At 35.2% G+C, this 16,570-nt stretch overlaps 1 long non-coding RNA gene across 2 annotated transcripts in view; it reads left to right on the top strand.

The window, feature by feature from the left end:
• Window positions 1-16,570, top strand: part of LOC148954607 (uncharacterized) — a 58,468-nt gene that overhangs the window by 11,071 nt on the left and 30,827 nt on the right. Inside the window, exon 1 of one of the 2 annotated variants that reach the window (XR_016141539.1) lies at window positions 1,367-1,852. The exons of the other annotated variant lie outside the window; for it this stretch is intronic. This is a non-coding gene — a long non-coding RNA (uncharacterized LOC148954607). Of the gene's footprint in view, window positions 1-1,366; window positions 1,853-16,570 lie in introns of those variants that run through there. 2 annotated transcript variants of the gene reach the window in all.

Genomic DNA, 16,570 nt, shown 5'->3' with positions numbered 1-16,570 from the left:
ATGTTTTCTACCACAAGGACTCTCGTAGCTAACTCACCAAAACCGGGTTCCTTTGCAAGTGCCGATATTTCCTGCTTAATACTGGATAACTCATTTTCGTGGGTCACTTTTGCTAATTCCAAATCTTCAACACGAGACGTTAGGGACGATAAACCAGACTTAATGTCACTGATTTCCCTTTTTATTTCTGAAATATCATTCTTAGTTTCTTCGACGATTGCAAGGATTTTATCCAACTTCGAAACATTATCAGTCGATTCCGTGGACCCTCTAGACTCTTCCAAATCGCTTTATGCGATTATGTGATAAAACATCCAATAATGTTTATAATTTTCAAATAGCTCGATAAACGAACGTCCAAGATAATTCACTAGGCACTTCACTTGTCAACTTATCAAATAAATTTTTGTATTGTTCTCTATCCAATAATGTTTATAATTTTCAAATAGATTGATAAACGAACGCCCAAGATATTTCACAGCAAATTTTACACAGCGCTCGCACAGGGATGTTACTACTCCGGGTGCATTGAATGAACTGACTCCGGGTGCATTGAATGAACTGACAAAGGACATATTTCTATGTGCCTGGACATACTGACATAATAGGGCAAAGAATTGACTTATTTTAGACACATTTTCCAAAATTATTATGTAAAACAAATTACTTTCATAAAAAATACCATTCATCACCAAATGAGTGCTAAGACTTATTTCTACTTATTTTTGAAGCTCTGTATTTATTTTCCGGGGTTGCTTGCTCTTCCCTGAAGCAAACTTTCTGAAAATGCCTTCAAAACTCTTTCACCTATAAATGGTATTATTGCCCTGATTTTTACTCAGCACAGTCAAACAGTTCGTGGTAACGAACTGTAAGTAAGGAGCGACCCGGCTCAATAGTAACCAAAACTCTAAAAAACGGAATTTTGATACCAATAGATACATAAAAAGAATCAGATTTTAATTCTGATTTCAAATATATAAGTTTCATCAAGTTTAATCTTACCTATCAAAAGTTACGTGCCTGAGAAAATTTGGCTGATTTTCGAAAAAAGGGTAAAAGACCCCTTAAAAGCTATAGAACCTTAATGAAAATCACACCATCATATTCAGCGTATCAGAGAACCCTACTGTAGAGGTTTCAAGCTCCTATCTACAAATATGTGGAATTTTCCATTTTTTGCCAGAAGAAAGATCACGAATGCATGTTTTTTTTTTTTTTTTTTTTTTTTTTTTTTTTTTTTTTTTCAAGGGGTAATAATATCGACCAAGTGATCCTAGAATTTATTGAGAGGCTCATTCGAACGGAATTAAAAATTCTAGTGCCCTTTTTATGTGAAAAAAAATGTAGGGCAACTAGGCCCCCTCCCACGCTCATTTTTTCCCCAAAGTCACCCAATCAAAATTTTGAGATAGACATTTTGTTCAGCATTTAATTCCCCTCCGCAACGCTTCGCACTTTACGCTAAAGTTTTTATTGTTTGAAAAATTAAAGTTGTGAGACAGAGTCAAAGTTTAGCGTAAAGAGCGAGGCGTTGAGGAGGGGGAAAGCCCCTTTCACATACGGAATAATTTCTGTTCGTTTTAAGTTTTAATGTCGCTCCTTACTTTCAGTTAAAAAAACTTGTTTTTTTTATTTAATCAAGATAAAGGACAAGCTGTCGCCTTTTTCATATAAACTTACTTCCGGCTTCCAAACGTCACACAAAAATCTCAATGAAAAGTTAACAAGATGAAACCTTTCGATTGTTGATGGTCTGAAATCAAAACTAAAGCCAAATTGTCAAATACCCGGGGTACATTCCTTCAGTTTGAAAATTTTCATCACAGGAAAGGAGCTGAAAGAAACTTAAGTAAGTAAAAATTTAATGTTAGGTGATATAGCTCAATTATATATACATATATATATATATATATATATATATATATATATATATATATATATATATATATATATATATATATATATATATATATATATATATTATATATATGTATTTATGTGTAGGTAAATTTTTCGCAAATCATATTATAGTCTTACGAATAAAGTAAACATACCACTCGACTCGATGTCTTTTTTTATGTTCTTTCCAAATATAATAATCATTTTTGTCGGAAATGAATTTTACCCCCACCCCTATATATACTAATTCAGGGCATATATTTGCACATTAGGGGGTGGGGGTTAAGTTTAAACTTATCTTTCATCTACAACAGAAATGCAATTTACATCCCCCCCCCCTTAATTAGCAAATATATAACCTGAATTAGAGTAGGGGTGGGGGTAAAATTCATATCCGACAAAAATTATTCTTCTATTTGGAAAGAGCATAAAAAAAAGAATCGAGTGATATGTTTACGTTATTCGTATGTCAATAATATGAACTGCGAAAAAATTACAGACGGGTCTCCATGTCTGGTTTCCTTATACAGTATATAGCGGTGGGTACCACATAATGCATAAATACCTATATATACATATAGTAGTAAAAATATATATAGTATACATAAACACTATATATATTTACTTAGTTTATAATACTATAAAGTAATATATATAGTATAAGCCTAAAATTGAGGCTATTGAAGAGGAGATATGCTAATAAGACAGTTCCTATTTTTATAATATACAAAAATTGTAGTTATCAAACTGTTGTAAAGATTGTTGCTAGGCTTACGCAAGTTAGATATAAGTGTATTTCTCGTATTTAGTGTTTTATTACGTTAGGAGTATATTTTTGGTATTTAGTGCATGTTCCACTTCAAGGGTATAGTTGGTATGTGTTGTTTTAAGTACTTGTTTCTGCCTTCTTTTCTATTCAAGGAAGTGGATCACCTTACCAAAAACCTACCAGCCAATGAGAGGCTAATTTGGGGGTCATGGAACCAGAGTTCTATGCTTGTGCCCAGGAAGATAAGACGGGGGGAAAGACAATTTGTGAACAGTTCCGCTTTGAGAACCAACCGTGACAAGTGGTTAGAGGAACACCGCTGGGAGAGTTTGAGCAACCTCTACCTTTATATAATGTACGGTGCGCTGGGAGAGTTTAACAATAACCTCCACATCAACTGCCGTCGGAGAGTTCCAGTAACCTCCACTAGCCAACTATAGATGGCGGCTTGGAGGATGCAGCAGCAACCTCCAAATCAACTGTGCCAGCCGGTGCAAGCTGACTATAGCTCGGATTCTCTACGGCTTCAAGAAGACTGTTCACGAGTGTACTCTAGTATTGTATTTTGTCTATTAGTTTATTAAAGTAGTTTTAGCAACATTTTGAGTAGATACGAATCATGCCTACCACGCTACCCAACGTCTTGTCCTCGTGGAGGCTTGATCACCCTCCACTAGGGACCAATAAGACGGTATTTCCTTAGAGAAATATACCATACTTCACATTGGTGGCAGCTACTCACGGTGTTGTTGACTATTCTTTAGAAACTCCTTTCTAATAATTCATTAAGCTGTCTCTATTTCCTAGCCTTATATTTAAAACCATGCCGACCGACTTAGAGGCCCATATTTAAGACATCGAAGTTAGACTAGCAGATGCATAGAGTCGTCTGTCATCGCAGAGAGTTAGTTCTGATATTTACTTATCAACTCATCCTATGCCTGTTAATTATTATATAGAACAATGTCCGCCAATTCCTATACTTTCGCATCCTGCCAATATTCATTCCTGGATTTTAACTCTAAAACAAATACAAAAGAGTCAGTCCAAGGGGGACGCCTCAATGGTGTCTCAGGCTATCTGTTACACCAGGGGGGAGATTCAGAAATTTCTGTATAATGTTGATCCGGACAGTATCAAAAATCTTTTAAACCTCGAAAGAACCCTTAAAATAGCCTTTTGCCCAGAAAAAAGTGTAAGACAAAAACTAGAAGAATTGGTCAGTTAAAAACAGAAGGAGATCGAATTAGTCTCTCAATTTTATTCTATAATAGTTGGTAAAGAAAAGGATTATTTCAAGTCATCCGACAAAAACGAAAACATTATTCGCAAATCAAGTAATTTTAAAGTTGCTTAAAAAATAGCATTGCGCGCCAAGTAATGGAACCAATATCGCAAGATTGCGACAATAACGAACTACTAGAATTAGTTAGGACTTTTGAAACAATAGATTTAACATTTTGCACTCCTAGTGAAGTTTTAACTGCAGCAGTCAGCAGTCAAAACATTAACCATGATATGTCACAAAGCTGAACTCCCTCTATGTCAAGATCAACTAGAGGTGATTATTTCAGGAATGATTTTAGTGGTAGAAATAATGCTCGCATAAAATGTTGGAATTGCAGGGGTCCACATAGACAATCTGAATGTAAGGAACCTACAACGTGTATCCGCTGTGGTGAAATAGGGCACAAATAAAAATTTTGTTTAGCTCCAGCGCCTATAAATCTACCACAAGCAAACCAAAAAAATAAATAATTTGACTTTACCGAAGGCCGAGTCGAACCTTATGCGAAGTCCTCTAATAAATAATATTTCTTCTGTGAACCATTCTGATTCACAAATTTGTTATTTGAGTATACCAGAATCAACCCACTATGTCTCATTTCCATTTATGTATGATGTAAAATTGTGCGAATCTATTAAAATTTTAGCATTTATGGACACCGGTTGTCAAAGGTCGCTATCATCGGAAATTTTATTCTACAGCCTTCCTGAGCAAATACGAAAGAAATTTAAAACATCATTTTCAGCTGTAAAATCCTTGAGTGGAAATATTTTACCTGTTTTGGGGAAAATCAAAATTCTTGTTGCTATATCTGACGGAGTGAAACAAAGAAAAATTCATTGGGAATTTCTCGTTATTAGTGAACTTAAGTTTCCTCTAATAGTAGGCAATGATTTCTTAAATTGCCGGGAAATTTCTCTTGATACCCGTCGAAACCAAATCAGTTTAGGCTCCAATAGTCTATATCAAGAAAATTTTAGGGAATTTTTTGCCGAAAATACTGGTAACGCTTGTACAGGAAATGTATATGTAGCTAAACAGATAACCATTTCATCATACTCTTTTAGAATAATCAAAGTGAAACCGCAATCTAATAACCAAAATCCTGTAGCTCATGGGGAATGTCTGGTGTTCAAACCTGCACCAGCGTGGCAGATATGTATCTCAGAGTCAATCAGTGAAGTGTCTCATTCCTTATTTCCCTTAGTATTTTTTAACCCCACGAAATATCAAGTTACCTTATTAAGAGGTGAATTAATGGGACATTTTGAGCTTTTCCCAGAAGACTTAGCCTCAAGCTCTGGTTTAATTGCAGCCTGTGCTGAAAATGAATTTTCTCAAAGCAATAAAACTCAGGTAGATTTAAAAACTGAATGGCCTAATGATAAATTTTTAAAACAAGGTCAATAACGGAGAATTAGCCGATAAAAATAGGGAGAAATTTAAAGCTTTCATTTGTAAATTTAAAGATGTATTCTCTCGCACTGCTTATGATATTGGGGGTAATGACTTAGATGGATTTGTCGTTCCAATTGATGAAACAGTTCCAATTAAAAGCCAAAAACAATTTCCATTATCATTTTTAATGCAGGAAGTAATAATGAAACACGTTAAGGAAATGCTTCGAGCTAAGATTATTGAAGTGGGTCGATCACCATTCAACTCGCCTGTTTTTATCATTGGCAAACCTAATAAAGAGGGCAAAATCTTCCCAAAACATCTTTGGAATGAAGAAAACAGTAGGTTCTCAATTGATCTTAGAGAAGTCAATAAAGGTATTAAAGATAGTCAATGAGAAATTCGCAGAATTGAAGAAATTATAACTGATATGGCAGGAAAAAAACAATTTTCTACATTAGACATCAAACACATCTTTTTACGCGTGCAATTTATCCGAAGAAAGTCGCCAATTATTTTCTTTTAATGTTAAAGGTATGTCATACCGATTTTTAAAAGCACCAATGGGAGCGAAAAGCAGTCCTAGACAATTTTTAGAATTTTTGGGAATAATTTTTCGGGCAAATGACGAAATAAATTTCTCTGATTTTCTGAGTTGGTACGTAGATGACCTAAAAATACATACGGAAAGCTAAAAATTTGAAGATCATGTGAGACATTTAAAAATTGTTTCTGAAAGGATACGTGAATTCAACCTTAAACTCAATTTATCAAAATGCTGTTTTTTTGCAAATTCAGTCCATCTGTTAGGATTCAAAGTCTCACCCGAAGGGATCTCTCCCCAGGAATCAAAGTTTGAAGCGATTAGGGCGATGACACCGCCTAAGGACGTTTCGGACATTTGTAGTTTCCTAGGCATGACTTCATTTCTACGAAGTTTTTACCTAAACTACGCAGAAATTTCACAGCCTTTGGTTTACCTAACTCGCAAAAATGTCCCAATTGATTTTGGACACACCAAAATGGAGGGATTTGAAAAACTAAAATCTAAACTTACTAGACCAAAATTACTTAAACTGCGTTTTTCATCAAAATCAGAGGATATTCATTTTCTCACAGAGGCTATCATGAAAGGAATCACAGCTCTACTTTGCGTAAAATGTAAAACCACGTATCACTTTCAAATAGTTGCAAGCTATTCTAAAATTCTCAGTGGACCCGCATCTAGGTGTGACAATCATAATAAAGAATTATTCGCACTTTATTCCGGGATTAAACATTTTCAAAAAACCTTTCTATGGTCCGCTCATACACATTGCTATACAGATTGCAGGGCCCTATCTTATTTAAAGAGAGCTAAAGACGTAAATAGGAAGTTATACCATATTGCTGTTTTAATAGACAGTGAGCAATTTACCTTTCATCACATTCCTGGAGTTAAAAATCCTAGCGACTATTTGAGCCGCCCTAGTTCTGAATTTGTTGAAAAATACAGAAAAGTTAATGGTGATGAATTGGAACAGGAATTTGACTGCCTTCAAGGTGAATATGTTGATTTTATTGGACTAGGAGAGAAGGAACTCAGACAGGCTCAAAAGCGCGATAAAGAAATAAAAGCAGCATACAAATTTTTGGAAACTGTACCCGGAAAACGATTTGATTTTTGAGAAATAGAGTCTCAGGATTCGAACCTAAATTCTGTTATTTGTAGTAGTCGGTCAACCGTGAGGGGTAAGCCTATTATGCCTATTTGTCACGGACCAGTCATGACAAAGGATCATGTCATCCAGGGGGAAGCCACTGAGGCCCCTCTAAGGGCAGCAAAAAAGGTTACATCCACAGGGATGCAGAAAAGGGTGACATTCCAGTGCGCAAAGGTGGCACAAGCTTGTGCTCACTGGGAAATCATGATCATGAATCTGGTATAGAGTCTCCCCGGCTAAAAATTGAGGCAAATGAAGCAAACATATTACCAAAATGGCTTCTAAAATATGAACTGGTAATTCATAATGGGCTAGTTTATGCAGTCGATAGTACTGGAGATAAAAGACGTGTAAATAAATATAAAATTTTGGTACCAAAAGAACTACCTCCACAACTATTGCCTTAATGCATAACAAATTATTGTTAGGTACCCATCAAGGGTATATAAAAACGCTAGAGCAAGTACGCGAATTTGCAGTTTTTGAAAACTTGCCGGTGCTTGTACAAAATTATGTCAAAAATTGTGATTCATGTCTTCGTCGAAATATAACGGGTCCTATGCTGAACCCACGTTTGGCTGAAAATATTCCTCCGTCGCACTTATTTCATGCATTTCTATAGTGCAAATGGAGATTTGCATGTCCTAATAGCTGTAGAGCATTTTAGCAAATATGTAATAGTAGTACCCGTCCCAAACATTAATGCTCAAACAATTCGTAACTTCATTGTAAAGGAGATAATTTCAAAATATGGAATCCATAATTTCATTTTATGCGTTAATCATATATCTTATAGATCAAAAGTCCTAAATTCTATGGCAGAAAATCTTGAAATTGAAATTAGACACAGTTCAACGAGGCACCCTAAGTCGAATAGCTTAGTTGAAAACAAGGTTAAAGCAGTTAAATCTATTCTGAAAATATTCTGCAATTCTACAAAAAACGAATGGAATGAAATCGCCCCTTTAACTGCACTATCGTTAAATTCTTCGGTATGCTCCTCTAGAAAATTTTCTCCCTTTCTCATCTGCCATGGAGTAGTGCCAAGAACCCCTCTTGATGTAATTACCAAACGCCCACCTCAGAAAGATTTTTGACATTCGAGGATTATGTTAAACATCTCCTGGAAGAGATTTTTATTATTCAGCAAATCTGTCTCAAAGAATTGAAAAAAGAAAGGGCTGTACAAGCACAACAACATGATAAAAGCTCGGTAGAAAGTTCAATAAACATTTCAGATTTAGTATATGTAAGAAACCAAGGAGGATCGCTACAACTTCCCTATCGTGGTCCCTATTTTGTCCTAGCCCCAACTAGAAGTGGCAATTATTTTCTTCTACAAGAACTTTCTACAGCAAAAAGAATACTAGTTAATGTGCGACGCATGAAAAAAATAAACAATAATGCAGTCTTTTTGGAAATCAACCCAACAATTAAAGAAAAGTATAACAAAGTCAAAGAGGAAACGAAAAAAAAATATGGAGAATTAAATAATGAGGAAACCACTCCAGAAGACAAGGTATCACCAAGGATTTGCTTAAGGTTGAGTACAGCTAGTTTGGAAAATTCTGCAAATACAACTGATAGAGATGCCGATAATCAAGAAATCCGAGAGGAGGGTGTGGAGAAATCTCCCGCTCAAGAAGGATTAAGGGTAATCACGCAAGAGCAGGAACCAAATTCTACTGAAAGAAATGGTAGCGGAGAAACTGGGACAATCGAAGTTCCAGAAGAATCCCTTTTGACACCCCAACCAAGACGATCCTTGCGTGAGAAACGCCAAACTATGCCGTTTCAAGCTGGTTTTCAGTAATAATAATGAAACGAAATAATAATAGTTCTTACCAGAAATTATTTCTTGTGTTTCCTCAATGGTTTAATGGCTTTAATGACTCTTTGCAATCTTTTTATCCAACAATTCAGTTTTTTTTCCTCTTATCCTGTTCACTCGAAGAGTTTGCAGAAGTTATTGCTGAAGTTTCGCTGTCCTTTGATGAGGACGACGTATTCGAAGATGAATTGTTCGATGTTGACGAAGTATCAACTGGGGAACTTGAGATACCTTTCTCGCTATCTGCACTTATCTTAACCCAGCTTGTTTTACTGTAAACATAGATTATAGCTCGTCTGAAAAGCCGAGTTGGCAAAGTTGTACGTATATGACCTATGTCAATATCCTCACCAGCTTTAGTCGGAATCCGAATGACAAAACATTTTGAAGTCATCCTTACAATAATCAAAGTCTAACTGAAGGGTCTCAATTCACAACACAATTCAATAAATCTACTTCCCTGACCAAATTCCAATTTTTCAGATCAAGTACCAGCAATAAATATGAACTGGGTCACTATTCTACTGTTATGTTTTCACCATAGTCAAAGTTACTTAAAGGACGACACAAGCGAGATAAGTATACGAGATAAATTATTGTTTCGATATTTGAGAGATATTTACCCAGTGACTGTTTCACACAAAATAATTTGGTTTTTTAACATAAAAGATCTAAAAGAAACTTCTGACCAACTGTTGAATTTCATTGATCAGCTGCAAAAAGTTACATTTAATAATGGCCTATGGGAGAAGAAACATACCAATGGACGTAACAAAATATCTATAGGTGCAATAGAAAAAGATATCAAACAGCACTTGAATAAAAACATTCTCTTTCTTAACATTGAAATTGAAAGCCTCCAGAAGGATATAAAACTCTTGTTTTCTTTAACAAAAAGAAATAAGAAAAATCGAAAAATACGTAGTCTATTAACATGTATCGGACATCTTCTGAATAATATCGCGGGAACTGCCACTGACGACCAAATTGATAATCTTCTATCGAAAATTAAGGAATTGGAAGTTGGAGAGGAAACAAACTTCCAAATAATGGAGAAATCAGTCTCAATAATTAGTGACATTCAAAATCAAATGGTGATAAAAAAAATCTTACCTTTGAAATTGTAGAGAATACCTTAAAGTATATCCAACAAGACGTACTTCTTTCATTTACGACTCTAGACCTTGTAAAATATAAAATCGATTTTCAAATTTTGAATTGTTTGAAGGAAATTAAAATGTTGAGTTCTTATCTAAATAAAGCGCTAAATTCTGTTATTCAAGCAGAAATGCGTAATTTTCCGATTGAAATCCTGGACCCTGTTTATATTAATGACGTTCTTACAAGGATTGAAGAAATTTTACCCTATGACACTACACTAGCAGTGGACTTTAAAAATAGCGGTCTTTTAGAATTATATAAAAACACTGAATGCAGTATTGTGAGTAACACTATATCAATGATAGTTTCGGGTTCGTTAGATTTAATTAAAGGATCAAAACGCTTTCAACGTTTTTAAGTTTTAAGAATTACATATTCCACTAAAGACACAAATTTATTTCATTACCTCATACCAACTTCCCCATACTTTGGAATAGATCAAGAAGAAAAAAAATGTATTTTTTGCATAATGAAAACTTCATCAACTCTTGTAATTTTAAAGCGAAAAGGGTAATTTGCAAAGACAGAATCGTTATACGTCACAGCACGCTTCTTGACTGTTCCTTCGGTTGCTTCACAAATAACCAAGAAATCATTAAAAATGAATGCGATATTAATATACGGAAAGTTCACAATCCTCTTATAACTCCTGTTGGGAAAACACTTCTTAATTGTTACACCAGTTTCAACCAAAATGAATATTCTTGTCATATGCCAAGGATTAAGGGAGCAACAACGATTAGAAATTTTAGGATCCGTCCTTGTTCAACTAAAAGACGAATGTTCCCTTGGCCATGAAAAATTCTCCGTTCCAGAATTGTATGAAGGCAAAACAGAGATCAACTTGACTAAATTCTCTCATAATAAAATTCTTTTCAATGCTACTAAACTTAATTTTGATTTCGAATCATTAGACTTCAAAAAAATTCATAGTTTTCTCGAGAGAGAGATGTATTCTGAAAAAGGCATAAACAGCCTAAAATCTATTTTGAGCAAAACAAAATTACACAGAAAAATTGAATCAGCACAGTCCATGAGTATTGGGATCATGACTGGCGGCACGTTAATTTTTCTAATCCTTATTGGAATTTCCACGGTGATTCTCCTCAAATTAAGGAAATTGGATTGATTATAGAGAAATGAAAAAAGTCGTTTTAGAATAGTCGAACAAGGGTAAAATAAATAATAATAAATGTATTCTAGTGAAGGAAAAAAAATTTAATTAAAACTAATGAAAAAAAAGTAATAAAAATGATTTTTTTTTCAATAAAAGAGGGGGGGGGAGAAATGGAAAGATTGTCGCTAGGCTTAAGCAAGTTAGATATGTGTATTTATTGTAATTAGTGTTTTATTACATTATGGGTATATTGTTGGTATTTAGTAAATGTTCCACTTAAAGGTTATAGTTTGGATGTGTTGTTTTAAGTACTTTTTTCTGACTTCTTTTCTATTCAAGGTAGTCAACCACCATGACCAAAAACCTACCAGCCAATGAGAGGGTACTTTGATGGTTCATGGAACCAGAATTCTATGCTTGTACCTACGAAAATAAGAAGGGGGGAAAGACAATTTGTGAAGAGTTCAGCTTTGAGAACCAACCGTAACAAGTGGGTAGAGGAACACCGCTGGGAGAGTTTGAGCAACCTCTACCTTTCTATAAAGTACGGTGCGCTGGGAGAGTTTAACAATAAACTCCACATCAACTGCCGTCGGAGAAATCCAGTAACCTCCACTAACCAAACACAGACGGCGAGCTTGGAGAATGCAGCAGCAATCTTCAAATCAATTGTGCCAGTCGGTGCAAGTTGACTATAGCTCAGATTCTCCACTGTTTCAAGAAGACTCTTCACGAGTGTACTCTAGTATTGTATTTTGCCTACTAGTTTGTTAAAGTACTTTTAGCAACATTTTGAGTAGATACGAATCATGCCTACCACGCTGCCCAAGGTCTTGTCCTCGTGGAGGCTTGATCACCCCCCACTGGGGACCAATAAGACGGTATTTCTTTAGAGAAATATACCATACTTCACACTGTGAAATCGATTTCGCTATATTTACCTCCCAGCCCCTCTAATATGCAGACGTATAGATAGACGAATTGTATTACTCCCATATTTTTCCCCGTTTCTTGCTTTCGTCAGTATTTATTTGATTTACGGTTATACTAGTTGAAAAAAGAGTGATGCATGGCAAAATGCATAGAAAATAATTAATTTTTACTATATTTTTCCACATTAACGAGGGAAAGCATAGTGGAATCACTTTAATATATATATATATATATATATATATATATATATATATATATATATATATATATATATATATATATATATATATTTGAGGAGGGGACAGCCCTTTTCATATACAGAATAATTTCTGTTCGTTTTAAGTTTTAATATCGCTCCTTACTTTCAGTTAAAAAAAACTTGTTTTTTTCATTTAATTTCTGAACGTTTTTGAATTAATGCAGCTTTGATATTCGCTCACCGTACATGAATAATTAAAATGAAATTTGCATATTAATTTTACTTTTTGGCTAAATGGCTATCGCGTACTTTTGATCTGACGTAACTTAAGAATTAACTTACGTAACTCCTAGTCAATACCTCGCTCTTTACGCCAAAGTTCAAATTTTCTTCCAGTTTTCTAAGAATGGCCCCATAATCACAAATGATGTTAATTAGAATAAATAGCTTTGATGAAACTAAAAAAAAAAATTACCGCAAAGAGCGAGGTAATGACTAGGGGGCGAACCCAATCATGTACGTATTAATTTTTGTTTGTTTTAGGTTTTGGTGTTGCTCCTTACTTTCAGTTGAAAAATTGCATTTTTATTTAATTTCTTATTGTTTTTTAAATAATGCTGGGAATCCGACACCCCCTTCATAGCAATTTCCCTTCCTCCGTGGAAAACTCCTCCCACGTAAAACCCGATCCCCTCCCCAAATACCAGAAAAATTTGCCCTGAAAACTTTTGTATACTTCCCAATAACCAATATTATATGTAAACATTGGACACAGTTCATAACTTGCAGACTGTCCCCCAGAGACTGTGGGGGTCATCCTCAAAGACATAGTTATTGGATTTTTCGAGAATGGTGTACAAAATGGCTATCTAAAAATTATGATCCGGTGACTTTTGTAAACAAATGAGCGTGGGAGGGGCCTTAGTTGCCCTCCATTCTTTTTGGTCATTGAAAAGGGGCACTACAACTTTCAGTTTCCGTTCTGAATAAGAAAATCATCAGTTTTCTGGTCTACCCTAAGAAAATGTAAGGATGCCAAGAATAAAGAAAAATACAAGGATCTTTGTGATTTTATGCTAACGTTATGTGGCCTGCCACACTCTTCAGCAGCTGCTGGAAGACAGTACGCTACTTGGTAACATCGAAACCAAGTTACGGAATGGCCTTCAAATGCAAACGACTAGTTGTTTAATGCATGTCAAACAACCAATTTGACGTTCACGAGCGTTGTTGGAGTCCGGGATTATACATTTTGAAATGCGCAAGAAATACTCCGATTGGCAAATAGCTAGCAAAGGAAGAAATTTGACTGACTCTCATGCTGAACATAATTTGCCAGATGAATTCTCGCTAGAAGACTTTTTGCTCGAGGCGGAGGCAAAGCCGAAGAACTTCATGGAGGTCATCGATAATATCGAGACACTTCCAGTGGCCTATTCAGAAATTATCAAAGTTCCTCATATTGCTGCCACACTTCCTGTCATGACAGCCAGCAATGAACGCTTGTTTTCTGGACTGGAAATAGTGAAGAACTATCTGCGCTCAACCACAGGAGACGATCATCTTAGTCACCTGCTTTTGATCTTTGCAGAGAAGGATTTAGTTAAAAACTTGGATTTCAACCAGCTTGTTGACGACTTTGCGAAGATGAAATCACGACGGTTCCACTTGTTGCCTTGAGTGTTCACTGATCTGTTTCAAAATGTTGTTGTATTTTTCGATTTTGTAAATATACTTGATCAAGCAAAGTTTTGCATCGTCATAGCCGGAGCGGGACTCCGATTTGGACTAAAGTATTTACTGTATGCAGCGAGCTGAAGAATTTGGCTACAGAATATACTTTAGTCAAAGCGTGAGTTTCTACAGAGGTTCGACTTTCGTCAAGTTATAGGTTTGGAAAAGTGGAAGATTCCCAAACGGCTGTTTTTTTAACATCGCACATACCATTTCCGCTTTCTTAAGATATCTGGCCTTTTCCAAACCTAAGGCATAAGAGCGAAAGAAGGAAAGGCAAAGCAATTGAGACAATTTCCTTAATTTTTACGGTAACTCCCACGGGAGGTAGTTTTTTTTTTCGGATAAAGCTAGCGGCATTTTTTTTTTTATACAAGCCTGATTCGGGGCCCATGTCGATTGCTTGCCCACCCTACGGTTGGCTGAAATGGCGCCTCTGGTTTTTTATATTAGATTAATGCTCACAGTGGCAATTCATTTATTTAGAACATGCAAAGGCAGAAGTATTCCCTAGATGGCAAGTAGCCTATCACAAATCAAATGAAAATTGCTAAAATGTGCTATGATGCTATTTGCAACCAAAACGCAGAAAAAAACAAAAATGAACAGAAACAGAAATGGTAGTGAAAAAACAGTTACCAGTTTTTACCTTTTCCTAAAAAAAATTAACAGACCAGAAAACAGTAGAAAAAAAAACAGAAACAGATACTGTGCTGATCCCTGCTCTTAATCATTTTAAAGGCATCAGTTATCTTCACCTGTCTTAGGTCTGTTCAATATTACTGATAGTGTCAAGCATTTGTCAATGCTTTCTTGGTATCCATGTTTAGATGATCCAACTGAAAGCTCTATTGTTGTGTTGTTGCTTAGAGGTTTTGGAAATGTCTTTCATGTATCTAGTGGATTATTATATTTTGGGCCTGGAAACAACTTTATTTGATCCTTGCTGTCCACATAAGATCATAAAAAAATCTGACTTCAGCTCTGCACTGCAGCTATAAAAACAATATAAAACCAAAATAGAGTACCATGGCATTTATGAGATATACATTTATTATAAAAAAAAAAAAAACACTGTTCGTCTTTTGTCTGCCAAGAAAGGCAATAAGCTTGGAAGGGAAAGCAAGGTTACCACTCTTGGCTAATTAAAACAACATTCACACTGAGCTACTCAGTGCAAAAGAAACTCAACTGATGAGGAAAATGAGAAAGAGGAAAAGACAAGAAGAAGATTGAGAAAAAAATAACAGTAATGAAAATTGAGGAAATATTTTAAATAGAATGACAACCTGGAGTAGGCTTGACATAAAATTCACTCATGAGATAAAAGAAACTTCTTTGCCCATGACTTGAAAGCTGGAAGACCAGGTGCATTTTTCACATACTTGGACAATATGTTCTCAACATGGAGACCATGATGGTGAATCACAAAAGATGCCCAAGTGGTGCTCCTAAACTCATGAGTTAAGTTATTAGCTTTTCTTGTATTTTGATCATGCTGGTCTCTTTTAAAAGTAGAGATTTTCAAAAGCAGGGGTGAGTAGCTGATTCAAATATTTATACAAGAAAACCACAGCTTGGTAATCTCAAATTAGGGATACATCCATTAACTTATTCTTCTTAAAATGCTCATAAGCAGGGACCTCATCAGAATCATAAAATACCAATAATAATTTTACAGCTCTATTCTGAAGTGTTTGTACTCTTTTGAAACATGTTACAAAATTACTTGCCTATATAGAGCATCCATAGCTAATATATGGACAAAATATAGAAAAATAAATCATTTTTAGAATCTTTTTGGGACTAGATTTTTAATTCTTTGCATCACCCCAAGGCCTCTGCTTAATTTTTCAGCAATTGCACTTGAATGGTTTTTCCATGACAAATTTTCATCAATTAAAAACCCTAAATACTTTGTTCTTGCTACTCTCTTTATCACATTTCCTTGAACCATGATATGATCATTTCTAGCACTTGACGAAAGTCTAAAAAATATCATGAAAAATATTTAAGAAAAGTTTAGGGTTAACATATTTTGTTGAGAAAAAGTTAGAAATTCAGAAACTGCATTATGAATTTTATTATACAAAACATCAAGTGAAGGCGCTTCCAGAAAGAGTAAAGTGTCATCTGCAAACAGGATGACACCAGCCTCTGACAGGTAATGTTTCACTCAATCAATGAAAATAATAAAAATTAGGGGTACCAGGATTGACCCTTGTGGGACCCTGCACTCTTGTTTTCTTTTTTGAAGATAAAAATAATCCAATCTGAACTATCTGATACCAATTCTGTAGATACAATAAACACCACTCCAGGCTTGAACCCTACACCCTAATTGAGTCAAGAACTTGAATTAGCTCTGAGTGGTCCACAGTATTGAATGCTTTTTTTATATCCAAAATCACAGCTGTGGGTAGGAGACCAGCTTCAAATGTATCACTAATCCAATCAACCAATTTCAGAACTGCCATATCCATAGATAGCCCTTTTCTGAACCCAAGTTGATTTTCCATTATAATTTATATTCTT

The sequence above is a fragment of the Artemia sp. Qi Xiang Cuo genome, chromosome 3 (genome assembly GCF_049724085.1).
Source record: "Artemia sp. Qi Xiang Cuo chromosome 3, ASM4972408v1, whole genome shotgun sequence".
Lineage (NCBI taxonomy): Eukaryota > Metazoa > Arthropoda > Branchiopoda > Anostraca > Artemiidae > Artemia > Artemia sp. Qi Xiang Cuo.
This window is presented reverse-complemented; position numbering and strand designations above follow the sequence as displayed.